This window comes from Cuculus canorus, chromosome 9, assembly GCF_017976375.1.
Source record: "Cuculus canorus isolate bCucCan1 chromosome 9, bCucCan1.pri, whole genome shotgun sequence".
Classification (NCBI taxonomy): Eukaryota; Metazoa; Chordata; class Aves; order Cuculiformes; family Cuculidae; genus Cuculus; species Cuculus canorus.
In genome coordinates, this window is record NC_071409.1 from 1,420,181 (window position 1) to 1,447,700 (window position 27,520).

Consider the following 27,520-nt stretch of genomic DNA (forward strand, 5'->3'; position numbering starts at 1 on the left):
CCATGGCACCACTGATATCTTCAGATCCTTGCTCTGCTGCACCTGAGCTAGCGTGGCAGGCTGGTGCGATCCCTCTGAAGTCCTGATGGTCCCTTTCTGCTGAGGGCTCTCACATGCGCCTCATCACAGGCTTTCTAATCCGCCATCCTCCAACCAGTGTTGGCTTCAGGACCTGATTGTGGAGCCCATGTGCTCAATCAGGCCCTGTGCAACAACAGCCAAAGATAACTTATGAGCAGGGGAAGACGGGTGATTTCACCGTTCATCGGTAAAGCCTTGCTTTCAAACTCTGTCTGACGCAGAGAAGGAGCTTTCCCCTGTCCGCAATGTATCTCACTAACCATCCTTGGGAGCTCTTTGTTCGGCTTTCAGGGGTCTTTGCTTTGGTACCTAACTCTCCACTGCTCGTCTCTGAGAGGAAAGGCATTAGAAGCACTGCAATATTTGCATCACTTCTAAGAATTGACTTCGGCAGTGTAGCATAAATTAAGCCACAGTTATTCCTGCTTGAAATTGTAGTCTGACAGTGTGCAAAACCATGTTTGTTTTGCAGAATCCTGCTGTTACAGTTCATTCTGGCAGTGTCTTGCCAGTGTCTTTATTTTAAAAATAGTTTAGGGTATGTCCATGCCCCCGTTTGCTTGTTCAAGAATAACCGGTGATGGATAACAGCACGATAACAAAGTGAATGTTGGAGTACAAAGATTTGCTTTGAGAGAGAAGGATAAAGAAGGAATGCGACAGAGTAGGAATGCTGGGTAAACCTTAGTGTGGAGGTTATTTCAGGTTTAAGTGTTTGCATAGGGATAGAGGAGTGAATATATCTGGGTTTATGCCATTCTTGTGCCTCAGGTTCCTCTCTGCATGGGTTTGATATCAGAACATTTCTTGGAGTCGTTCTCATCTCTCCAAATCCTCATTTAGAGCAGTTCCTCTCTGCAAACTTTTCCTTTTTTCCCCTAATCCTCAGAAGATGTTTGAACCCTACGGTGGAAAAATAAAATCCCTCCTGACTCTTCTGGCACTGTTAATGCCTCAAAAGATCTTCCCTGTCGGCTTCAGCCCGGTCCTGTGTCCAAGGCCCCTTGTCCTACACTCAGGAAACTGGAGGCAGGGTTAGCAGCAAGTTCAGCAATGCTTTAGTGCAGTGAAGGCATTGGCACGTTCCTTGCAGTTTTACATTACTACTCAATAAAAGCAGCAAAACTGTGGGAGCTGTGAAGGGAAGAAAGATCATGGAGAACAACCAAGCTGTTGAAGTGCCAACCCTGCTTTTCCTGAGGCTCATGGAAAGATTCCCCCTCCCTCTGGGGCACTTGGGGCCAACCCTTCCTCATGCCCTCGGCATACCCTGGGAGAGCCACTGTTCCCGTGCCGGTCAGCCATACGCCTGCTCCTTGCAGCAAAACGAGGCAATGTTACTTGCATTAACCCCACTACTCCCACACTCAAACATACACGCGCCCCACACGCAGGCAAACAGAGCGGCCTTTGTCCCTCGCCGTATGGGACTGACTGGCACACCTCCATGTGGCAGATATTTGTCAGGCAGATCTGTGTGAAGTGTGGTCAGGAACCCTGAGGGCAAGAGTGCAGCTTTACCACAGCTGAACACCAATTTCAGCTTCTTTCTTGAATCATAGAATCATAGAATCACCAGGTTGGAAAGGACCCACTGGATCATCGAGTCCAATTCCGGATCATTGAGTCCAAAGCTGAAGTTTTGGGTTGAGGGGCAGATGCAGTTGTAGGGAACAGCGACCTAGAAAGGCGTTGGTGGGGGTTATCTTTTTCAATCCTACTTCTAGCTGGTTTTATCTATAATCTGTAATCACTGACAGGCGACTGGCTAGTGTTCACGCCAATCGGTTTTGTGAAAAGAAAGCAGACTGCTTGAGCTATCCAGTATGGACTGAACATCTTGTCTTTGCACATTCCTTTGTCCCTAATAGATGCTTTGCTAAGAGAGACACCTTGTTCCTTTACTCTTGGGGCTATGAATTTCCCATCCTTGCCTTGCTGATTGTCTTGATGTCCACTTTCCAAGTTTGTTTCTGAGCTGTATCTTATTTTTTTACTGATTTATTGGTCAGTGGGGCTTGGAGAACAGCCCATCATGACTCGTTCTTCAGGGTGTGTTGTTCTTCTGCACTTGCTCCAGCCTGCTGGCTAAAACAGAGGTACTGGGAAAAGGTGGACTCAGAAGGCTGCTTGACCATGTAAAATTTATGCCCTGCTTCTCTGTTGTGTAGAACATAAAAACGTCTAGCCTGTTTCTTGTACAGAGCTTATGAATGTCTTTTGTGCTCTCATAGCTTTTTTTCACTCTCATACTTCATGGAGCTTGTTGTTCTTCCCAGCCCTCCTTAGGCTCCTTTAATTGCATGAGTATACAATGAAGGAGATTCTCAAATTAACATTATAGCGTACCATCTTCCAAGAACCTTACAGAGCTGTTACTTGTAAGCAGTTTTCCTGTTTTCTACATCCGTAAGTCTGGTGTGTTTTTTAAGAGGTGATGAGGTTGAGCAGTAAGAGAAGTGTCATAACACTGCTCTGCAAACAAATGCACATTTTTAAAGATGACAGCTAATGGAGCCCTGTACTCATATCTTATAATGTGTGGGCTCAACACCATATGCCAGACAGCCAAAACTGCATGGCTTTCTTGAACATTCTCATTCGGTCAGAAAGGAAGGAGTCTTAAGTTTTAGAAACAACCAAAAAAATATATCATGTGCTGTTTCCTCTCCCCCTCCAACCCCCTCTCTTATAAACTCTTTCAGAGGTTATCTTTTAGTGTTTTTTCAGCTCTGTACATTATGCATCTTCCTCTACCCCATGTCAGTCACCATATCCATCTTCTGCCATTGACCTTGCACTGTTATTCATCCCCTTCTTCTCACCCACTTTATCTGTTTTCTCTGGCTCCATTGCAGTTTCGTCTGACCTCACCTGCTTCAGGTCCCACAACTCCACCCAAGCCTGTTCCCTCCCTCCTTTCCCTGACTTTTCTCAGAGTATTTCCCTGCTTCTGTTTCTCACTTATTTCTCTTGTTCCAACCCACAGAGTGCCCAAATGAACATCATTCCTGTCTTTCTGTGTTACCCATGCCTGTCAAACGTTCAGATAGCCAAAATGAAAAACATAAAAATAATTTCTAGGCCCTCCTGAACACCACCTCCCTCAGTCCCTGCCACAGTCACTGCCACCCTGTCCATTCCTCAGCTCTGTAACAAGAGTGTCATCTCCTGTCCTGACTCCTTTCTAGCTATTGTATTCAAGCTGTTGATCTTTACAGGTCTCTAAGATGCAGCATTTCCTATAGTATCCATCTGTCTTACTGTATATCCCATTCAGCCTGTCTTTATTTTAAAGTATTATTAATACAGCAGCCTTTGTTCTGCCCGTGTCCACTCTGGTATTTTCCTAGGCTGTTGCATGGCCCGTGCCAGCCTATCTTTTCTTCTCTCTGCTTATTCCTTGCCCCACCGTATCTTTAATAGTATGCTTTGTTTTGTTTCCCAGGCCATTTCTGTCTGTACCCCTTGCCTGTCATCTGTCATTCAGTACTGAGAGAGAATTTTCCACCTTCGGTCAAACTCAAATGCTTGCCCAGCACCAGCCCAGCCCACCGTGGCAGTGTGTCACCTTCTGCCCATCATGCTGGAAGCTGCCTTGCCTCAACTCACAGGAGCACATGGGACGTGTTACGTTGGTACTTGGCTCACAGTAGCAAGATGGTTCCTCTGGCACCAGAGCTCAAGGCTGTGACAATAATTCCCAGGTGCTTCAAACGTGTTAACAGTCATTGTTGCTCTTCTTGAAAATAAAACTTGCTTTAGGAGAACTTGGGAGATTTTCTAGCTTTAATAGAGTCTGAAAATGAAAAATCGGTTGCTAAGCAGATTCTATCTCTGTTGTTGTGGGTGATCCATCCAATGTCTCTTTCCTCGCAGTGTACTAACGTGTCCGTGCAGTAATCTATGCGCTTTACAAACAGTCGGGCCAGTATTCGTTCAGTTGACAATAATCTTTTGAATCTTAATTCTCAAGTAAGCGAACAACTCAGAACCTTTTGGCCGTATTACATGAGTAAACCGGCCAGGGAAGTTCTGGCTGTAAAATCTGCGTGGGCCCAAACCATGCAGTACTCGCTAGAGAAACATGCGGCGTGGGAGGAACTGTGCTCTAGTAACACAGTGTTACACACTGTAAAATTCAAAGCAAGTTGTGGGCCTTTGACAGACTGCTTTTGATTTTAGAAATATATGATCGTATGCAGTTTAAGGAGCTGCATTTGTTCTAATGGTTTCTGGCCACGGCTCAGTAGCAATGCCATCATTTTGGGAGGTGTTACCTGCAGCTGTTACTGAGGGTTAATTCAATGCCTAACAGGGATGAGAGTTGCTTAGTTTGGATGCTGGGCGAAGTGTGATAGTGGGTTATTTGGGAGCTGAGGAAACTTGGTTCTCATGGCTTGGTTTACTGGCAGCAATGCTTCCCCCTCTCACAATTTCATTCTCAGTCCTTGTTGCTGAACTGGAAACTGAGTAGAAATTTGTACATTGAACATCCACTCAGAGCCTGGATTCTTCTTTGAAGGATGCCTTTTTAAGTGGTTTGATCAGCCCAGTGTTATCGGGTAGAAGTATTTTCATGACCCAACATAAAAAAAAAATAAAAAAAAAAAATAATAGAAGCTTCTTCCCCAGGAAGCTCTTCAACAGCTCTGTGTTATGAGAAAGGCAGAAATATTTTGGTGATTTTTGCATCAAAGAAAAGCTAAAGGAGGGAAAACCCAGACATATGGATCCAAGTGAAATTTGTTGCTTTGGCTGTTGAACTGTTTGAAGGTTTCTGCGTGTGCTGAACACATTCTCTTCCTCTGTATCTCTATATAGAGAGCATCCGGTCAGGCAGTGATGCCAACTAGAGGGACAGGAAAGTTGATATTTGTGTCCGTGGTTTCACTGGGGTAATAAGAGAGAGTAAGGCTACCTCAGAAGATACCCCATTTAGGAATGTCTTAGAAAAACTTGTAAAGAAGTTAGTATTTGCCTACTCCATGCTGTGTTTGCATGGTATGCAAAGAGCAGGCAAACACACCGTGGAGCTGACTGCCTGGTCTGTCCATGCTCCGCACCCTGCACAGAGAATGAGGTGGTGGGGTCAAAATTATGTGTCTCTGTATCAGATGGGCCTAATCCAGGCTCAATTCTAGCTCTTCTTCTCCTGCCTGTGCATGTTTTGCACATTTTCCACCTCATTTGAGAGAGGTTGTTGATAAATGATCCAGTAAGAGAGCACACTTTGTTTGTGCCTCCAATACTAATGAGTTCTTGTCTTGAAGAGGAATTGAATTGCATTGAATGTCTGGTAGCTGTAGCAAGCGCATCCCTGTTTGTGCTAATTCAGGTACTGAAGTCTTGCAAATGTGCTTTAGCACGGTATCTAGCTGGCTGCTCAGAACCTTGCTTTCCAAGTTTGCTGTCCTGTGAGAGAGAGGGGAGAGGTGCTGCCAGCAGGGCTGCATGCATGTGCCCCGGTGGGAGACCCCATGGCAGCCGCTTCACCCCAGTGCACGCACTCTTTGCTTTCCCGGTGCTCTGGATATAACTTCACTCTTGTCTCCTCCATTGTTGTCTTCTCCCAGAAAAGCTCTGAAAGCATGGTTTGCACCAGGCTTTTTTCCTTTTTGTCTCCCAACTCTCTCTAGAAGCTGCAGAGGACTGAGATGTTGTTTCTGTTCCCAGCTCCCTGGTTCAAAGGTGACAGGACAACGTGGAGCCACACACAGCGTCTCACTGATGCTGTTGAGGTGAAACCCAATTGGCTGTCCACAATTCCTGGATTTCTGTGAATCAGAAGCACAGAATGGTTTGGGTCAGAAGGGACCTTAAAGCCCATCCAATTCCAAACCCCTGCCATGGGCAGGGAACACCTCCCACTGGATCAGGTTGCTCCAAGCCCCATCCAGCCTGACCTTGAACACCTCCAGGGATGGAGCAGCCACAACTTCTCTGGGCAACATTTGCCAGTGCCTCACCACCCTCACATGAAAACATTTCTTTCTAAGATCTCATATCAATCTCCCCTCTTTCAGCTTGAAACTCTTCCCCTTCATCTTGTCATTGCACTCCCAGATCAAGAGCCCCTCTCCAGCTTTCCTAGAGCCTCTTTCATTACTGGAAGGCTGCCATAAGATGTCCCCGGAGCCTTCTGTTCTGCAGGCTGGACAACCCCAACTCTCTCTGCCTGTTCTCATATGGGAGGAGCTCCAGCCCTTGGATCATCTCTGTGGCCTCCTCTGGACTCACTTCAACAGATCTATGTCTCTCCTGTGCTGAGGACTCCAGACCTTAGTGCGGGACTCCAGTTGTGGGCTCATGAGAGCAGAGCAGGGGGGCAGAATCCCCTCCGTTGCCTCGCTGGTCACACTCCTTTTGATGGATATGCCCGTACGTGATGCATGTACATGTGCCTTTCAGTCTCCCCTTCAGCTGGTATGATATTGAAATGGTCTTGTCTGGCAGAGGAGTGGGTTTGTCTGTGCACTCTTGGCCTCCTAAAGCTGACATCCAAACCAGTCATGAGCAGCTTAGGCCCATTTACTGCGCATACAGGCAAGGTGATGAGTAAGGGCTAGAAAATAACTAGCATTATTTTGATGAGAAGTAAAGGGGTGTCTTTCTGTTTCTGCTTTATCTGATATCAGACTGGTGTTTCTTCAATAACTGACTCTCTGAAGACGTGGTCATTGACCAGTTCCTCTGCCTGCAGCACAGCTTTGTGTGCAATCAGGTTTTCAAGGCTGCTCTGCACTCTCCACTTGCACCTTTTAAGTGGCAGCGTTATTCCCTTGGTGCGGTCCTGACAGAGGTTGCCTCTTAGGAAGGATTGGAAGTAAATTATTACAATTGCAGATTATATTCAAGTGAAGATTGTGCAGCACTGACTTGAAATATGCTCCCTTGGTGATAGTTACACAAACTAAATCCCACCCTATTACAAGCCACGAGGTAAAACCTTCAGTTATTTCATCTCTCGCTGATGCCACCTACCACAGAATCATCAGGGAAGAATAAGAGTGAGGCTTTATTTCTGTCACAGAAAAAAGCCACATGGTGTTTAGCAGCGTGTGGGAGGAGCTGAAGAGTCCGTGTCCCCCCCGCCAACGCTTTGAGTTACCATGGAAGTAACTCCCCCATGCATGGACTCTGCGAAGGACTATGCGAAGGGATTTGGTGTGTGGGGGTGACGACAAAAGCCAGGTCACAGCTAGAGTCACTCATCAGCTTTTGTCCTCGTTGAGACCAGTTTCTACTCATTCTCACTTACTGTGGGGTCAGAAGGACGACTGCAACTTAACATTGATTTGATTGTGCAATGCTCCTAAGATGTGCACGAGATAGTTATACGTGCCCAGGCAATGCAGTGCAGGAGGGCACTTAGGTCCGTACATCAGAAAAGCAAAGGAACGTGGCTGTGGCTCAGGATGTTTCTTAGAGACAGCTCCAACAAAGTTAGGTGAAAACGCACCTTCCATTACAATTTTGCATCTTATTTTCTGCATTTTCATTTTGGTATCAGTTTCCTCCCAACTTCTCCTTCCAAGCAGACATGTCCAAGAAGTAAATTACTTTCCCCTTTCAGATGAAACTTTCTGTGCTTTCATCTTCAAACTCTCAAGCATGTTCGTGAGTGGCAAAGATTTCGGGAGGTTACTGAAGAATTACGTCATCATGAATTTCAGAAATTGCCCGGCATCCTGTGGCACCCCCAGCCCACCTCTACCAGCCTGACTCACCAGTGTGTCTTAGTGGGATGAACTGGAGTTTATCTATTTCTTGTCATTCTGACTAGGTGACTGCAGAAGATGATAGCTGCTGTGCAGGTTTCAAAGCAGGGCATGTGATCGTGCTTCCCATTCGTGGTGTGATTACTGGTTCCTGAAGATCCACATCCCTCCCAAAGACTGTTCAGTGGCCCAAACAGTCTGTTCATGAAAAGCCTTCAAAACCAGACAAGATGTGCAGAACGCCCAAGAGTTAAACAGTGTAAGGATGAGAGTCAACTGTGGACTTAAAACATTTATCATTAAATTGAAGTCTGCAAGCTTAATGGATCTAAGCTGTGGTGCATGTGGCAGGGAGGACTGGTTTTTCAAAGACATTAAGTGAATGGAAGCCAAAAACTCAAAACCACTTGGGAGCTGGGGCAGCCTGTGGATCCCAGTGCTTTGCTCTGTATGTGAACTTCTGTTTATCAAGTCTTGAAGCTGCACTAAGAGCGCAAGATCTTGTCCTACACATTGTTACCCTTGTTCTGCATTTAGAGTAGACACCCTTGTGCATTTAGAGTAGACATGAGATTTGCAGCATCATTAAGCTTAGAAACTGGCCACTGAAATACTTCTAGACTTGATTTTATAATGCCTAAAAAAGACAGATAAATGTTGCAGAAGCACAAGGAGGCAATGGAAGTTGTTCGACTGCTTAGCGCTTTCTATATAACTCCTGCTGAGGTTAGAGCAATTTAGGGAAAAAACAGAATGAAAGAAAAGCACCCAGATAGATCGTAATTCTTAAACCTTTTCCCTTTTAGATCTTTCACCTGCTGTGTTCCAGGATATATGCAGGGGCTGTACAGATCTTCAAGAAACATCATGGGCATTGATGTGCTAACATCTCAAAAAAAGACAGCTTCTTTTAAATGTGCATTCTTTCAATAGTGAGAGCAGCTGAGTGTGTTGTGTTCATACCCCCACCACGGGGCTGCCCCTGCGTTGTCCCTCGTTGCCCTGCCCAGAGATGGACACTACAATAAGTATTTAGCAGTCAGTATGTTTAAGGGGGGGGATCCCTGCCTTCTGGCTCCTGCTCCTAGGAGTGTGTGTGTGTACATACACGCGCATTGTGGCTTTGGGTTTATTTTTTTTCTGTGTTTGAAACCATTGGGAAAGGTGCCGAGTCCTCCTCTGTACAGCTGGCTCCATGCCATAACTTCTGGAGCCCTCACTCCAGGGGCTGCATTGCTGGATTCTCATTTCACAAAGGGGGATGTGTGGGATGAGCACCTGTGAACTGAAAGATGTGGAATTACCTCCTGTCAGTGAAGGTTCTGAGTACTGAGTCCTCCTCTTCCTTTCCTGGGGAGCGCTATTAGTGCTGGCTGTTGAGTAAAATGTGGGCTCTGCTTTTCTGGCTAAAGGAAAGAAAAGGGCTGCAACTGAAGTCAAAGAGCTGTGATGGGCCAGAGCCATCGCTGACCTTTCCAAGGAGGCATGCTTTTTCATCCTGATCAGACATCAGTGGGAGCTATGCTTTGGCTGGGGCACGTGTGAGAGTATCGCAGGCAGCTTGATGCTTGGGGAACTTCGCAGTCCAGCAGCAAAACGTTGGGTTTGTTAAAGCATGTTTTGAGCTCAGCATAGCTGGCTGGGAGTTTTTTGGTTGCAGAGATTTGGGGTTTAAGTGCTTTGGTCTCACGGAAGGGCTGGTGAGGCAGCCAAGTCCTTCAGGCGTTCTGGCTCCAGCATCCTGCCAGGAAGCGGATGGCAGAGTCTAACAGGATCCACTTCTCCTGGACCCCCAGTCAGAGGGCTGCATTTCCCCCCACCCTCCCTCCTTGCAAACACCCAGCAGCTTGTTGCACTCTCAGGTGTGCAGGAAGCCGCGTCTGCCTCCCCGCACTCTTGCCCTGTGGCACAGCCAGCCTTCCCCAGCCCCACTCCGAGCAGCGGAATTTGCCTCCTGGCAGGACGTGTCTCTGTTGCTGGCATGCTCTTCATGCGGGTGGAAAGATTTAAAAAAGCAGCCGCCTAATCCGCTCCTGACCCTCCTTAAAAGCCTCCCCTGCACACCGCCACGTCGGGCTGGCACTTGGCGCGTTGCTAAGGCCTGCATGTATCCTGGAGACGGCGCCCAGCAAATAGCCGAGCCGCTCTCTGGAAAGCCAATATCGGAGCCGGGATTGCAGTGCTCCAGCACTCTCGGGCTTTCTGCAAAAAGGAATTCAATGTCTTCCTTCTGCTAAAGCGATGGCGACGATTCCTTCGGCAAAGAAGATGTGGAAGGCCACCGATGTGCTGATAAGCATCCCCCTGAGATAAGAGGGTGGGGAGGGGGTGTTTCGGCACACGTGCTGTGCAGGACCAGCAATGTCTGTGTCGAACCATTTAGATTTCTGCTTTTGAGAGCTGCAAAACTGCTTTTGTTCCCAGCCCTCTGCCCCATCTGTGCCCCTGCTGTGGGCCATACAGCAGTCACTGCTGCTTTCTTTATTTTCCCCTGCCGGGGGGCTGAAACCATGGCAAAGGTCCCTGACCGAAGCAGGCACAAATGGAGCGCGCTTCACACTTTCCTCCGCTGCAACATGAACCCGGAGACCCAGCGGGTAGTGGTCTTTGTCATCCTGCTCTTCCTCATCATCGTCAACGTGGTGCTGATGTTTCTTTTGGCGTTTCACTGAAGGAGGACTGCTGGGAGTGGTGTGGTGCATGGGGGTTTCCAGGACTGGGCGACAAATCAGCAGGTCAGCATGTTGTTGTCTGCCTCTGGTCTGCTTGTCTGCCGTTACGGTAACTGTGTGTCTCAGAGTATTCCTCCTTTGTTTTTTAATCATCACGTCCTTCCCCACCCTGCTCCCTTCGCTCTCCTCCTGTCGTCACCTGTGCCTTGCGGTTTGGGTCACCGTTAAAAGGAAAAGAGGTAACAGAGCCAACTTGCTTAATCGTAACCGCTCTCCGTGGCACTAATCAGCCTCAATTACTAACGATGACGATACTGTGCCTATACATAGCACTTCTCAGCCCTGGAGAAGCCCTAAGTACTGCCGCTTTGTTTGCAGAGGGACAGTCATCCTATAACGAGCCCTTACGCAAGGACCTGCTGCATGTAAACACCTGCTGTAAAAAGCTGAACCCCGTAATGCCTCCGTTGCTCTGCCTCTGTGAACGCTGTGCAGTGCGGTGGGGTGAGTAATGCCCAATTAGCCAAAGTGATTGATCAACCGAGTGCACCAGAAATTTGGGCTGAATAAACGCTGCAGCAGTGGAAGGGGTGTTTTGTTGGCTTTTATCCTGTTTCTGTATTAACTCTCAGTGCTTATCTGCTACGTGTATTCGAAAGGCTGGCAGAACCGCAGCACAGGACGCTGCTCGCAGGCCACATGTTTCTTACTGGGCAGCAGTACCCACGCACAGCAGGGAAGCGCCTCAAGGAACGCTCCTGTAGACCCGTTAGGAGGGAAGGGCAGCAAAGCGGTGTCCTCACTCCAAGTCTCTTCACCTCGATGATGTTTTATCGGCAGCTCTGTACATCACAGCGCTTCCAGGCTTGGGCACTGGCATCTCCCTGGAGCAACGCTCTACCTGATGGCATTGAAGGATACTGACTCCTGGAGGAAGAGAGACTGGAAACGAAGCCATGGTGCACTGTTCTTAGTGGCACCGCTAGCATTTGTGCTAAATATCCAAACCTTTAAAATTCAGCAGCATCCTTACTTTATGTGTTAGGTAATCTGCAATTTAAGTACATCTTTCAACAAGGGCAGTGCTTTCGCTGGCACTGACAGTTGGAGTTACTGCAGTTGTCTCAGATCTGAATGTTTATGGCTCCTGTGGTCTGATCTGATGTTGAGAAAGGCTGGATGGTGATGTTGTCTCTGTCATCACGAGTGATGTACTCTGTACTGGTTATTTATGTGATTTTGTGTGATACATTAGTGTTGTGCAAAACCGTGTCTCTTTAGCACACAAGGAAATGGAATTTGTACTTGCTGAGCTCCTTTCTGGGTTACATCTGGGTATGGAATATCCTTCTCCCTGAAAGGAGAGGCTCCCGCAGTGCTGGGTGTGGGGCAGCAGCAGGCCTCGGCTGGGAATCTTTCATGTACACAAAGAGTTTTGAATTATTAAACCTCTCAAAGTAGGCTATTAACCCTATTAGAGAGACAGTGTGATAAACAGCTGCTGAACTATCCAGTATATGTTGTTCTCTGAAATTGCCATTTCGAAACAAACCCCAAGCCTCAGCACACATCACTGACTTCCAAACAAATCCGTTTTCTCCGCCCTCTAAACCTTATCTGTGGTCTTATTTACAGCTAGAATCATACCTTTATGGCGTAAGGTAGAAAAAAAGTATTCATTGGAAAGGACGAATGTAAGATGTGGAAAAACAGCTCAGACTTCAGAAGATAGATTGGGGGATGGAAGTATGGCTTTGGGGATGTAGGTGTCAGTGAAAGAAAGCTTTTGGCAGCTGCTTGTGAGGGTGGATCACACACAAGCTTTGAGCATACTCTGGAAGTGCTGGAGCACTCAGAAGCCCTCACCTCTCCTCTAGTGGGTGAGTGTTTTGCCCTCGGCAGCAGCGGCAGCCCCTACAACGTGTGTGAACTGTCAGTTATTGCTGTCCTGCCCGCTCTGTCTCTTGAAATAGGGCAAAAGACATCTGATGGTAGGTGAGAACTGCAGGTATTCACAGGGTCTGCATATACACATGTAGCTCAGGAGAGTTACCAGTAGGGCGACTCCATTCATAATCTGAATGTTTGGCTCAACAAGTAGAAGTCATGTGGGGCCGTTGGTAAGCTGAGCACAAATGTCTGCAGCCAAGACTGATCCCAGATCTACAAGCTGGCTCGTGCTCTTGTTTAGCTTGGTGTCATGTCACTCCTTGGGTGGAATTTGCAGCTGGTGACTGTAGCTGCTTTTACACTCTGCCTAGAAGGGAAGTTTGCCAGGAACTTCTTTTTGTTTAGCATGCTGCAAAACTGGTGATGAGCTAATTCACCTGCTGCTAGCTGCTGCTTGCTCAGTTTGGGGACACCCTACTCCAGCTGCTTGCTACTCTGCCAGGCTTAGAAGGGATCGAATCCCAAACCTGGTGATTGTGGGCTCCAGGGGCAGGCACAGCACTGCTGTGAGCAGGCAAGTGCTCCCCCAGTGCTGCAACCTCCTCCTTCCCTTCTCTCTCTCACTTTAACCACATCCACACCATACCTAATATGGTGCCCTTAATTCCAAAAAGTTGCCTTTGGTCTGCGTCGCTGCAGTAGGTGCGTTGGTGGGAACCAGAGCCGCTTGCCTTTGCTGCTTTGGCACATCAGAGCTTGTGCAGAAGCAGCCAGTCTGTGTAATGGAAGGCGAAGGAGTGTTCCACTAACAGCTGATCCAGCACTCGGAGTGCTTACTTCAGAAACTAGAGAGAACCTTTCTCAGGAATAACAACAGTTTGGGCAGTTAATGCCTCTGAGGTACAGAGTTTCCACATTGTTCCTTGCGGGGCAGCTCACCTCTCCGGGAAACACTGGAGTTGTTGACACAAAGGACTCGAGACTTCCCTAGTGGGAGAAGATCTGCCTGCTGCTAGAGAAATAAAGCAAAGAACTGTTTTCTTCAAGGGCTATCAGGAGTCCAGGAAAGTGAGGGACAACCTGGAAGCAGAGTATGTTCTAAAAAAAGGGTAATGTAACCCGTGGTAAAGTTACCTTCCCCATATGGAGCAATTTGCATTACTTCTGCATAGGGTGATTTCACCGCATTATCGGTTACAGAGTAGCTGGGAGCAAAGTAAGTAGAATTATTCTTGCATTTAAGAAGTCTGATAAGACAAATTGCAAGATTAAAGAATACTCATTGGAGATATGTGCTATGACACTGCCTGCCGCAAGTTGTTAACACTGGTTGCCTAAGAGCCTGAGAACAATTTTCCTCTTAATATTCAATATTGGGTGAATTTTAATTTTCTCTTTCCACTTCTTGTCTGGGGGTTTGATACCTGACTAATCCTGAAGTATCTATGTCAAGTTTTGTTATGGGAAACCCAGTGTTTTCCTCCTTCATCAACTTTACCTGCAGGGGTACACATCCAGCTGGAAGCTGTGGGTGACATCTGAGTGTTAATCAGTCTGAGATTAGCGGTGACTCGCTCCAGCCTGCCTCAGATCTTGGCTGAAGAAGCTATGGCGGCCGACAAAGCCCAGGAAAAATAAAGCTGGTGAAGGATCCCTGAATCAAGTGCAGGAGCTGTATGTGGTGATAAAAGGATGGGGGGAATAGGAGGCCTTTGGCATTTCAGTCAACAAAGTCATCTTTTGTCCTTTGCTCTCAGTGCACTTATTTGACACAAGAGAAGGGTGCTCTGCAGGAAGGCTGCGATCGCCTTCCCTGCGGTCATCTGAACGTCAGGCTTTGCCAGAGCATTTGAGCTGTAGCCTTTGGGAGGTTGGAGCACAGCAAGGAAAAGGACAGCCTCGCAGTTATCGCCTCTCTGTGAAGCACTTGGGGTTCCTGGTGCCCACTGTGCTCTCCGTGCCCGCTGTCAACCAGGTCATGTCAGCCAGGCCCTTTTGTGGCTGCTGGACTCCTCTTCCTCCTTGACATGCAGCATAAGAACTGTGCCTCCAGTCTTTTCCCTGTGCTGCCACTATGGTGGCAAAGCAGCGTGCAAGGATGGGGCAGAGTACTGCTTCCTCGAGCCCTGCACGGGTAGTTCACATTCCCCCTGCATGGGGCAAATTCACCAGAACATTTAACGGGCAAGAGCTTTGCTGTGCTACTGCTTTCCTTTTAGCCTCACAAGTGCAAAGAGCATCTATGAACAAAAGCCAGACCGAGGCATCATTCCTAAAGGGAGATCTGGGCTTTAGATTGTATCTTTTCTTAATTTGTTCTCCCAGGCTAAGCTCATTTCTGTGGTATCTGCTGTCTTTGTGATTTATTCTTGGAATCTAAGGCATGAGCTGGCCAGATAAGAAACACAGTAAGCATTTAGGATGATACCATCAACAATTACATTTAATTAATGCTTCCAGTATTTTGATTCAAAGAAAAAAATTAACAAAAGAGGTCCCGTTGCACCAGTTAAAGGAAGATTTTAAGAGACGGAGTTCTTGTTATATATGCCTTGTCACTGGGCTTGTTAACCAGAGAATATGCTGGAAGCTCTGGAATAAAGTAATATCTTACTTGAATCTTTGTATCTCTTCTTTGGCTGGTGTTTCTCCAGGCATGACTGGTTTTTCCATCTAATCCACCCACCCTGTGTATGCATTGGGCAGTGGTGGAAACATGACTCAAAGCAGTAGCACGGGCTTGCTAAAAGTTGGGAGTTTGCTCTGTCTTGCGTCTGAGCAGTTCCTGTCCCTTGGGAGCAAGGACCTGGTGCAGGGCCCTGGTCCCATACGTCCTGCTGCAGCGCTAAGGTCTTACATCTTCTTCTCCCTCTAGAGAGGAAGACCCTAGTGCAGTCCCTTCCAGCACACTTTTCTCTCCAGAGGGTACCAGTTTCACATTGGGCACCTGAATCTCTGCTGTCCTTTGGTGGCAGAGCAAGCAGAGCCTCCTCCAGCTGAGGGAAGAGGGGCTGCTTCACCACGCTGCCTCCTTCCCCCTGCAGCTCCTTTTGCTGCTGAGCAAAGCCAAGGTGACACAGAGCATGGAGCAAAACACCGTAGCATCCATACCTGAAAATCTTGTGCTTGTTTGGTGTTGCATCCATTCAGGATATCAACAAAAGAATGGAATTAGCGTGTTGTCTTCTACTAAGCTGTGCTGGTTTGTAGTGGCCACTGTGCAAAGGCAGTACATGAATGTGATTTATTGGCCCGGTGCCTATAGCCTTGGTGGTAGTGTGGCTCAAAAGAGCATCGCAGAGTTGGGTTTGACTGCTGGTGTTTGATTTGGATCATGATCTTGTCCAGTCTTGGCATGTTGAGTGTATGCAGAGTTGTGGCAAACTCTGGATGGAAATACGAACGCCGTATATCAGCATCACATGTGAATGCAAAGAGCTACGCCAAGATCTCGCAGCAGCAGCCTAACGGCTTTCCTCACCTCACCACATGAAATAGTTACAGCAGAGATTAAGAAAAGACGGGCTGCTAAGGAGTTGTATTTTTAGAATCCCAATTCACACCTGTGGCACCCAGAACAGGACTTGTTATACTAAGCATTATGGAATTACATAGTGAGAAGATTTCCATGAGACACCAAGAGAGGACAGCCAGAGGCTGCCATATCCCACGGCTGCCCGGGCTACCAGAATGCGCTCCGTGTCAAGCTGCTTTTGCAAAACTACTTTATCATGAAGAAGAGCCTGTGGCCTCCATGGGAGGGTTGTACATGGAGTCAAGGCGGCTGAAATGACAACCTGTGGGGACAGGAGACAGGTCAATATTTTCCTGTCTGGAGTGTGGAATCCAGGTTCTGCAGGAGGAATAGGCGGTGCTTCAGTCTCTGTAGTTAGAGGGCTTGTTTGCAGGGTGGCCTTGGAAACAGGAAAGTGAGTCTAGTTAGAGGCTTTAGCTTTGTTTAGGTCTTTAGGTCTCGTCAGTCAGGTGATGTGGACTTCAGACAAACAAATAAAATAGCTGTATAGAAAAGCATGGTAGGAGAGGGATTCAGAACCTTCCAGGATCCTGCTGCTTCTTGAATTGATCTTCTACACCCAGCACAGAATGTTTGCAATGTAAAAAGGTTGGTGTTTCCTTCCTTTTTTTTTTTTTTTTTGAGTGTAATTAGCTTGAAGAACCTTCTGTAGAGACTACAAAAGAAATGACTCATTTTCATATTTACAGACACTAACCAAAAACAAAGGCTAGGAAGCTTCTTTTGCCTGACATTGAACATTATCAAGAATTTTTGTTCTTTTCCTTCTCTCTCTGATATTCAGATTTTCCACTGCCCCATTTTCAAAGAAAAGGACAGACAGCAATTCTTAGTTCAGTGAAGAAAATATCTAAACCAGTGTGTGTGCATCGGGAGAGAAAGGCTGGGGGCAGAAATCCTAAGTTTTGGATCACCAAAAACCTGCAAGTGTTCTCTCTCAGAAGAAGGTGAGGAAAGGAAACAGAGACAAAGTGTGCACAGTTCTTTTGAAGCAGGGAGATCATCTTTGAGAAGCAGTTGTGGAAATTGCTGAAGAATCTCTGCTGGCCCAGTATGTCCACCAGCACCTACCAGTGTTGTACAGACCTTGGCGCAGGGCTGTTAATCCAAGGGAGATGTTTCACAGGAGACAGGAGCAATAAAAATTATTTCGGCATGTTCTTTGCAGTGTGTTCCATTAAAATTAAATCTTGCACACATGAAATGGAAAGCTGTGTGCCGTGTTTCTGGCATACTGCCTGCTGTGAGCCCAAAGAGATGCTGACCTTTTGATGATTCAGAGCAGTTTGCTAGCAACGCAGTTTGTATCTGCTTTAAAATGTTTTCTTTAACCTTATTTGTAAAACAAATCCAGATTAATTTGCCTTCGAGCTAACTAATTCTGTAACTTGCTCTATCTTTCGGGGGGAGGGACAGCAAGAGTCACCAGTGGGCAGAGGGCTCTGGGAGCCGCATGATCCCCTTTCCTTTTCTTCTGCAAAGAGCCAGGATCCAACATTTATGTGTGATATTATCCCTGTGTTGGATGAGCTGCGGCTGAACTATTTGGGGTATGTTGTCCTAGGAGGTTCTTTACAGTATAGTCCTCACTTGTCTAAAGAAATGATGATGAAAGAGGAAGCAAAAAAAAGGAGGTAGAAAGGAACAATCTCTAAATTAAGTCATAGGAGGAGCAGTGGAACCAGGAGCTGTCCTGCAGGGAGGGGAACGGATAGGAAAGCTCCCAAAGGGATGTGGTCAGGGGAGTAGACAGAGGAAAGATAATACTGCGAGGCAGCAGCAAGAGGGTAATGAGGCAATTTTGTAGCATCAGTGAGCTAAAAAGAGGGTAATGTAACATTAAGTAAAATTTTCTAAAGAAAATAGTTTCTATTTGGATGTCTGAGAAATGGTAGTGTAGAAAAGGTGCAACACCAATCACTCTTCATTGTGAGAAGAACCAAAGAGAGCCATCCTGGCTATTTCCATTCCCAAGTTGTACAGTTAAAATCAGGGCACCAGCAAAGGTAAAAATTGCATTAACCGGGTATGCATCATATTCTGCAATAAATGCAGACTTCAGACCTGCTGGTGGCTTGAAAAGGGGAGTCATTCTGACACGGTTTTCATCTACAGCCAAACTGGAAACAGAAACCAGAACCTTTGTGTGAGCCCTAGGTCAAAGTCTTGTTCAAACCTGAGAGTTCAACCCCAGGCCTCGCTCCCTTCCAGCCTTTGAAACCAAAGAACAGCAGAAGAGCGTGTGGCTGATTCGCAGGTGCTGTTACAGCACCAGCCCGGTAAACCCCCCCCGAGGAGCAAACCAGCCTCCACCTCCAGAGCCGCCAGCTGCGGGATGTGGGTCTGTGCTGAGCTAGAGAGAAGGGCTCAGCGCTCCCCAAAGCACCCCAAAACAGCTGGAAAGGGGGTTAAAAGAGCCATTCTGTCAGAGATCTGGGCTGTTTGGAGTAAACTGGACTTTGGCACTTGGCTCCTGCTTTAACCTGCACTGACGGGTGCCACGCAATTGGGAGAGGTATGAGGAGTGGGTTAGCCAAAAGTTTGGTACTTAAACCACTTTTAAACCTTAGAGTATTTCAAGCTCCTTAAGCTACTTTAAGGCTTTAGATGGGTTTAAAATGCTTAAAACACTTAAAGGCCTTAGATGAGTTTAAGCTGATTTAGAGCTTTGAAATGATTTAAGTTTTCTGCCTCTGAGTGCTTAAGGCGGTTTCGAGGTCCTTGGAGCCTTTCTGAACATTTTGAGTGAGGATGTGGCACACATCCACTCCTGTACCCTGTGCATGGGGACTCTTTCTCCCTGAACGTCTCCCCGGCGTTTTCTGAACAGCCAGGTTTCCGGGGTGCACTTCCATCCCCCCTTTTTTCTGGTCAAAATATAAAAAGGCCAAGAATTAGACATCCATATAGTGGGGATGAAGGACTACTCCAAGTGTGTTGACTGACCTTCCTCCATGCACCTTGAGAGTGTTTTGTGGGCAGAATAAAGCGTGGGGCATCAGTTCTATCAAGGCTGTGTGGAAGTGCTGCGCTTACCTCTACTTGAGGAGTCACAGCCAGGAGGGTGACAGCCCTACCTCAGAGGACATCCAAATGTCCTTGTAATTACTGTGTTGGCAATTGCTAATTTTCCACCTCAACGAGAGTATCGCCGTACCTCAGGGAACATATCTGTCCCTGTCAGGTTAATGTTTCAGGGCTCACCATCTTAAAGAAGTATTTGTGGGTAATATGAACAGCCAACATTCGCTTTGTGTTTCTCACAACACTGATATCCTCCACCTAACTCTGTAGGGGCAGCCGGTAACGCATTTATCATGACTCAGGTTAACTGCTCAGGAGCGCAAATATGCAAGTGTGGCCTGGCTCTTTCCCTTGTGTGCCTTCCCAGGTGTGTGTCAAGTCCTTGATGGGCTACATTCACATATGATGTGTGTAAGTGGCCTTGAGGGACATCCATTTGCTTCATCTCTTTGTAAATCGTGTGTGTGTTTGTGGCACAGCTTAATTATGCGCCGCAGGGAAAACATACTGCTTTTGTACTAAACTTCTTGCCTAGCACAATTTCACTGGGCACCCATCAGCCTTGCGTTACAAACAACCATTTTGCAAGCCTTCATCTTGTGGCCACCCTCCATCCACCTTGCAGTGTTGCAGCTTCAGAGTCCACTTGCCTTGTGCTGGCATAGAAACTCTTCTCACTTTCAATTTGAGCTGCTCTTTGTGTCTTGGCTCGTTCTCCTCATCCCTCTTTCTTTCTGAGTCATTCCTGACGGTCAGACTTTCTGATTGAACAGGTTGATGTTTTCTTAAATCTGTCGGCAGAGACGTTCCTGAGGAGCAGCTCATTTAATCGGTCATTTGTGTTACATTCATTAGCACAGAATCTCGTTTGCCATCTTGCCCTGCTCTCACTCAGCATCGTATCTGCTTGTTTAGAAAATATATTTCACTCATACCAAGGAAACAATGTCTTATAGATGTAAGTTCAAATAAGTCTCCTCTGGCAACTGTCTGGAGCGTGTCCAGAGAAGAGCAACAAAGCTGGTGAAGGGGCTGGAGAACAAGTCTTACGAGGAGCGGCTGAGAGAGCTGGGGTTGTTTAGCCTGGAGAAGAGGAGGCTGAGGGGAGACCTTATTGCTCTCTACAACTACCTGAAAGGAGGTTGTAGCGAGGAGGGAGCTGGGCTCTTCTCCCCAGTGACAGGGGACAGGACAAGGGGGAATGGCCTCAAGCTCCGCCAGGGGAGGTTCAGGTTGGATATCAGAAAAAAATTCTTCACAGAAAGAGTCATTGGGCACTGGAACAGCTGCCCAGGGAGGGGGTGGAGTCGCCTTCCCTGGAGGTGTTTAAGGAACGGGTGGATGAAGTGCTGAGGGACATGGTTTAAGGAGTGTTAGGAATAGTTGGACTCGATGATCCAATGGGTCTTTTCCAACCTGGTGATTCTGTGATTCTGTGATTCTGTTAAAATGGAAGCTATTTTAGAGCTGTAATTACTGTAAGCACTAGCAGCAACCACAACATTTCACCATAAAATGTAATGAAAAGACAAGCTTTTGCAGAGTACTAAAAGGTTGGAGAACAGCTTTGCTTTCGTTATGTCCTTATGCCAAAGCTTAAGGATGTTTGTTCCCCAAACTAACAGGTTCCCTTGCTATACAGGTCTTGGGAGAGCGATGGCTGGGGGAATGAGGGCTCTGACAGGCCCTAGAGGATTAGGTGTTCTCAGCTACTATCCCCTATTTTTCACCTATTTCAGCCAAAAGTAAAGCCAGTTAAAGTAATTTGAGTTGATTTGTTTTATTATATTATAATAATCTATCTTACGTGAGGAACTGAGACCTCCTTGCATCACTGGAGTTTGAAAAAAATGCCTTTAACTGAACTCAGATGGACACACACCCAGGGTGCTTTCGCACGATGTACTCGTCACACATGCTGAAATAACGTGAGCACAGCTCTGCTTCCTCTGCTTTCTACAAGGGTTGCTCCTCTCCTCCTGGAGCACTTGATAAAGGGAGCTTTCGAAGCTTCTCCTTCCCTGCTGCTGGGGCACCCTCCTCCTCTTCCCATCTGTTTAAACCACTTCTGAGGGAGAATGGGGACTTGGATTGAGATAAATAAAAGGGAACAATGTAATTAATGCCAGTCAGAATGGATTTGTGCAAAATAGTTCTTACCAAATAAATGTAATGACAAATTTTGCATGTTTGGTAAATGGAGGCAGCTGTTCGAGAAGTCACGTGAGGAGTTTGACTACAGGCACCGAATAAAAAAGCAGCACTATAGAATATCAGTGTAGCACACTTAACTGGATTAAGATCATGGTTGACTGACATCTCAGACTTGTTAAGGAGAATCGCTGTCAAATTGAAATATTTTTGAATGGAGATCTGTAGTGTTTGGTAAATGCTTGAGAGTCCTACACAATCCTTAATTGGTCCTCTCAAAGCTGTGCTGAATATATATAGGGCTTACACGGCAGGCAAAAGGGCAACCAATGCCAAGGGCATGGCTTGACTGGGGCGTGGTGTGCAGTCTGTGCTTCTGAGGCCAGGAGTGCACCCCCTGCCCATGAAGGGAAACGCATCCGGTGTGATGCTGTGACAAGGAGGGCTTGGATTCTCCTGACACATCTAGACGGAGGAGCAGGAGGAGCAGCAAGAAGCAATGGAGTGTTTGCTGTCTGGCTGTGGAGTCGTGCCAGTGGTTCCGGCGCCCTGAAGCCAGGCATCAAGCCTTAGCTAGCCCAAATTCCTTCCTGGGATTGAAGGAAGACAGCGCTCCCGGGGGTCTGGTTAATTCATCATGCTAAGATGCCTACAATGAACCCTTCCCTGAGGTGCCCGTCTCTCTCCACAAAGGGGAGGTGCTCCATAAAGACAATCAAGATAACTTGTTCAGACGAAACGCCTCCTGTGCAGAAGACAGAAGCTCTGTGAGATTAACTTTATCTCTGTTGTCCATCATTAAGCAGTGAAGCTAAGTTTTGAGAGGAAGCAAGAGCAAGCTGTCAGGATGATCTGAGAACTATCCCGGGGCTTCAGTTCAAGGGAAAGGCTAGCTGGCTTCTATGCACGATCAGCGAAAATAGAGAGAAGGCAGAAGAGACGCTCTGGAAGCAAAGTGATGGGTGAAGGCACTGGGCTGGGGGATGCTTTGCCTCTGGGTTTAAATGCTGCAGGGTTTAAATGTTTGATATGCTGACCCAGTTCAGTTTTAGTCTGTAACGCATGAGTTCTGCAGAGGCCGAGCAACAAACGCAGGCTCTACAGCAACCATTTCAGTTCACCAAGAAGGGCTTGGGTTCAGATGCTCTTCATGGAAGGTGTCTTTTTTAGGGTCACAGAGCTGACAAGTAAATCCCTTTTTATGGGCAGCTCCTCCCTGAACTGCTCTGTTCTCAGTATCTTCTAATGTTCCTGGGTTCATTTTTCGCTCTCTGTGGTCCAGTGTACTTGACATTATCAAGAGAAAGCTATTCAAATTCTATTCATTTAGAATCAAGTAGCTCGAGGATAAATAATTCCTAAAGGAGTCATCATCCCTCCTTCTGTAAGTTGTCGAGATCTTTTACTTCTGTTAAGACTGCCTGGAGCTCCTGTCAAAATGAAACCAGGACACAGGAGGCAATTATGCCGAGGTGTCCAGCCTGAGACAATCAGGGACTGAGTAGCTGGAATGCAAACAAGCCCATCAACTCATATCTGGCCTTGGGATGCCAGATCTGTTTGCCCACATGTAGTGGAGGTTTAACAAGGCCAAGTGCAAGTCGGAGCAATCCATGGTTTCAGTACAGGCTGGGGAGCAACATGATTGAGAGCAGCCCTGCGGAGAAGGATCTGGGGGTGCTGGTTGATGAGAAGCTCAATGTGAGCTGGCAACGTGTGCTCACAGCCCAGAAGGCCAACTCTGTCCTGGGTGACATCAAAAGAAATGTGGCCAGCGAGGCAGGGAGAGGATTCTGCCTCTCTACTCCATTCTCGTGAGACCACACCTGGAGCCCTGTGTTCAGCTCTGGAATCTCTGACATAAGAAGGATATAGAATTGTTGGAACAGGCCCATAGGAGGCCATGGAGATGATTAGAGGAATGGAGCACCTTTGCTATAAAGACAGGCTTGAGACAGTTGGGGTTGTTCAGCCTGGAGGACACAAGTCACTGGGGGAGACTTTGTAGAGGCCCTCTGCTACTTGAAGGAAGCTACAGAAAAGCTGGGGAGGGACTTCTTACAAGGACATATAGTGATAGGATGAGGGGGAATGGCTTTAGATTGGAAGGGGCAAAATTGAGATTAGACATTAGGAAGAAATTCTTAAAGGTGATGGTGGTGAGGCCCTGGCCCAGGTTGCCCAGGGAAGCTGTGGCTGCCCCATCCCTGGAGGTGTTCCAGGCCAGGCTGGATGGGGCTGTGATCATCCTGGTCCAGTGGGAGGGTCCAATGCGTCCCCTTAACCTCTGCAGTGTCTGTAAATGAGCAGCTAAGCTGTCACTGCCCAGGCAGGAGGGAAAGGAGCTGCAGCTGCACCAAAAGACCAATGCAATGGTAGAGCTGCAGTCAATTCTGTTTCAAAGCGTGAGTTTGGGTTGCAAACACTGCTGTCTACAAACATAAATGTTGTTATAAATTAAGCAAAAGAGCCAACTTCTGTTTGTTTTCACTGCTGCCAGCTGCAGTAGCTCCAGCAGCTGTAGGGTGGTTGGGTTTGCATGCTCTGTTTTCCTCTTATTTCTCTTCTAGAGAGTTTAGGGCTCTTCGAGAGCGTGTACAGAGTTGGCATTTATATTACAAAGCCAGCACATATATGTTGTTTCATATGGAAGTTAATAGTCGTTTTTCAAACCTTGCTTTAATTGCAAAGACCAAAACCTGTGATGGGATGAGCTTTTTGAGCTTGGGAACTGCTGTGCATGGAGACGGGGAGCCTTTAACACATGCTTCTCTGGAAGACAAGCAGCTCTCACAATACAGCTGGTTGATTGTGCCACGCTTTAACACAGTTTGCAGAAAAGCTTTCTATCTGCAGGTGTGTTTTATCCTTCCGGGGACAGGGAGTGAGGGTCCTAACCTTTTTTTCCCCCGTGGTGGTGTGCTCCTCAGAGAGGATGCTGCAGCAGCTCTGCTCTCCACAGCGACATGCAGTACCGCAGGTGCTTCTGTGCCATGAAAATGTCAGTCCTGGCTCAGAGCTCCCCTTCTGCATTTGCTCTGGGAAAGGGATTGCTGCACTGGCTAAATCTGATAATTCTGTGTCAGCCCTGGAATTAGACTGGATACAACTGAAAAAAAAAAATAGTGTAAGGTACAGGCTGCTACAGATTGAGTCTAACAAAAAAATGAGCACTGAGAGTGGTGATCATAAAACGCTTTCCAGCACTGGTACCTGTTTCCCGGCCCCTCCGCCTGCAGCGTCTGAGGACAGACTGAAGTGGTGCTGGGAGGGGAGCCTGGCAGCCACACAGGGGTTTCAAATGCTGCCGTACAAACTTATCTGAGACAATCCAAAATGTCTATAAATACTTTTTTTCCTCCTTATTTTATGCTTTGTTCCATATTGATCACTCCTCCCTACAAATATGGTGTTTGGCGTTAGTTCATCAAATCCAGGTGTCTGTATCGGGTGTTTTCTCAGTCACTCCTTTCCTCTATAGTTGTCTGTGGCAGCAGCTTCTCTGCTTTCCTGTGCCTGTTTGTCCAGGCTGGTGGTGGGTCAGCTGTGACTTTCTGTATTTGGTAAATCATATTCACAGTCTGGCTGCTGTTGAAGAGAGAAAATTTAACATATTAATATTAGTGGATGAATTAAAATACCAGCCGAGGATTCACTAATCAGTCTCATGGCTTTTGGTGACTCAGAGAACTGTGTGGCTCCATCCCCACATCAGAAGGGGGTATCAGCCCTAACGTGCTGTTAATTCTAGGTCAGGCTTTGTCATCTTCTCATCAAGACATTGAGATGTGGCAGCTTGGTACTGTAAGGTATTAATGCCTTCACATCATCACTGCTCTGCTTGTGCGGTCAGCTAAGTCCACTGAGTTTCTCTCTGGTCGCGGTTCTGCCATGTACACCACCTGCCACATCATACTCAGAGCACCAATTCGGAGCGGCATATTAAAGCACACACCAAAAGTATTTTACCTCCAAAATAGCGGTGCTTTTTATGTGCTGATCACAATTTGTAAAGAAAAAAAAGCCCGCTGAATATGCCCCTTCCCAAAGATTTATTAACATGTGCCCTTTTCCTGAGCCCTTACCCACAGGGACACATAACTCGGCGTGGCATGGCAGCAGCTCAGGTGTGAGCTGCTAGTAGGGCTTACCGAAGTGCCGGAGGCTCCCCGACAGCCTGCGTGAGATCAGCATTAAGCAGCTCCTCTGCAGAGGGGTGGCTGGGCGCCCAGCTCCAGCCTCCCCAGCACCCTCTTACGGCTCTTCTCTCCCTGACGAAGGGAGGAGCTCGGCTCAGCTTGGGGTCCGCACAGTCACTGAGGTCGGACTGCGAAAGCAAATAGATGGGTCATGTGCAGGTGGATTGCTCAGAGCAGCTGCTGAGCGCTCTTCAGAGCGCAACTAAGACCCGCTGTCATCCACAGCCCAGCTGTTCTGTAACTGAAGCCTGAGAGCTGATTTTGGAAAAATACACATTTTACACCCACTCTCTTCCCTGCTCTCGTCGCTGCTACTTTATGGTAAAAACCTAACCCAGAGCTCTAAGTTTCTAGAAGCCTGACAAGACCTACAAGTGTTTCAAAAAGATGAATAAAGGGTTTATTCATAATGCTGGAGTACGTGTCGAGCTTGTCAAACTGTATACAGCATGCCAGTTAAGGGAACTATGCGTAAAAAGAGTCACACAGAGCTCCAACAACTGTATGAGTTAATTGTTAAGCCAATACTCCTTCCCTCCACAGCTCTTTCAGACAAAGAGCTGCCATTTGACTGGATGTAGCCGCCTCTGCTGTCCGGTGCATTCAGCACTATATCTTGATATTTAGTTTTCCGAGACTAATGATGCTACTTCTCTACTTGCCTTGGGATTAAAGCCTGTCTTCACTTATAGGAGTTTAGACTGGTTAGACAGCGTTTAAGACCCTTGGATTATTTTCCTCACCATGCCACTAGCTGGCTGTATAACAGCAGTATGTCCCTTGTGTTCCCTGCTTGCTCAACCTCTCCCCAGTGCCTGCTCACCTCTGTGAAGAGCAGAAACCTGCGGGAAGGACGCACCCAGCCCTGTAGTGGTGCGGCAGAGGGCAGCTGAGAAAAGGCAGTGGGGGGAGGTAGGTTACTGGATGTGTAGGTAAGCCTCTCATCCTCTCCTTCCCCATCATCCTGTTGGTTTTGTCAAAATGGGAGTGCTGCATTAAGCTGTTTCTGGTTCAGTGGAGGGGCATTTGCCATCCAAAGGTAAACTGTATTTGAGTTTTCTTTCGAATGCTTCATTAACTCTCTCCCATTTACTGTATAGTAGAATTGTAGAAACATAGAATCATAGAATAGTTTGAGTTGGAAGGGACTGTAAAGCCCATCCAGTTCCAACCCCCTGCCATGGGCAGGGACACCTCCCACTGGCTCAGGCTGCCCAAGGCCCATCCAACCTGGCCTTGAACACCTCCAGGGATGGGGCAGCCACAGCTTCCCTGGGCAACCTGGGCCAGGGACTCACCACTCTCATGGTGAAGAAATTCCTCCTTATGTCCAGTCTAAATCTGCCCCTCTCCAGTTTATAGCCATGATTGTATGCATGATTATTCTGACCTTCTTTTACAATATGTATCTTCCTTCTTGGAGAGTGGGAAAAATAGTAATCCAGAGCAGCAGATATCTGCCTGTGCAGCCAAGGAACCAAAGGCAGCCAAGATGGATCACGGGTGCGTTATGTGTGATCCTGCTGAGATGTGAGATGTACCACAGACAGTGGGGTTTGCACAGGTTGTCTTTCTCCCTGGTTCCTCGTAGACTGCTCTTTCCATTTTTTTCCAGAATTTATCATTGCACCATTTTCCTGGAGAAAAAATAGAGCTTTTCTATTTCAGAATGGCAGAGTAAGTCCCTTATGGCAGGACTCCAGGATATATGCTGTCTTCTTGGGGAAATCCTTGGTGTTGGGATAGTCCCAGTCCTGCTCAAGCCCTGAGAAACCTGTATCAAAGGAGACTCTGACACGACAAACCCGTGGGCATCAGGCAGGCTCTGCTGTTGTAGCAGGACCAGCTTACAAACATACCACTGCACCGCACTGAAGGTGTGAAAGGTTGAGAATGGCGTCAGGCAGGTGTAGACATCCCCATCACCGTGTTCCAGAGTCTCCTCTAGCTGTGAGGGTTGGGGGGTTTTGGGGGCTGGTTTGTGTTTTTCTGTTGGGGGAATGTCTTTTAGAGCCGGTCCTCCATGGGACACGTGGCAAACAACCACTGTCCTCAGCATAATTACCTAAACTCTCCAGGAGATGTATTTTAAGCAGCTTAAGTGCTAAGTAAAGACTTAAGGCTGTCTCCATCCTCGACTAGCTCTGAGGCCTCAGAATACTTTCTGCCCTGAAGTTTGACTCTGAACATTGATGCTCAAGGTTTTATTTCAAGGTTTTCCAAACCCAGGTTGCACTGCACTAACAG

General features: G+C 47.2%; 1 protein-coding gene across 1 annotated transcript in view; it reads left to right on the forward strand.

The window, feature by feature from the left end:
* Positions 1–27,520, forward strand: part of ARHGEF4 (Rho guanine nucleotide exchange factor 4) — a 184,244-nt gene that overhangs the window by 143,421 nt on the left and 13,303 nt on the right.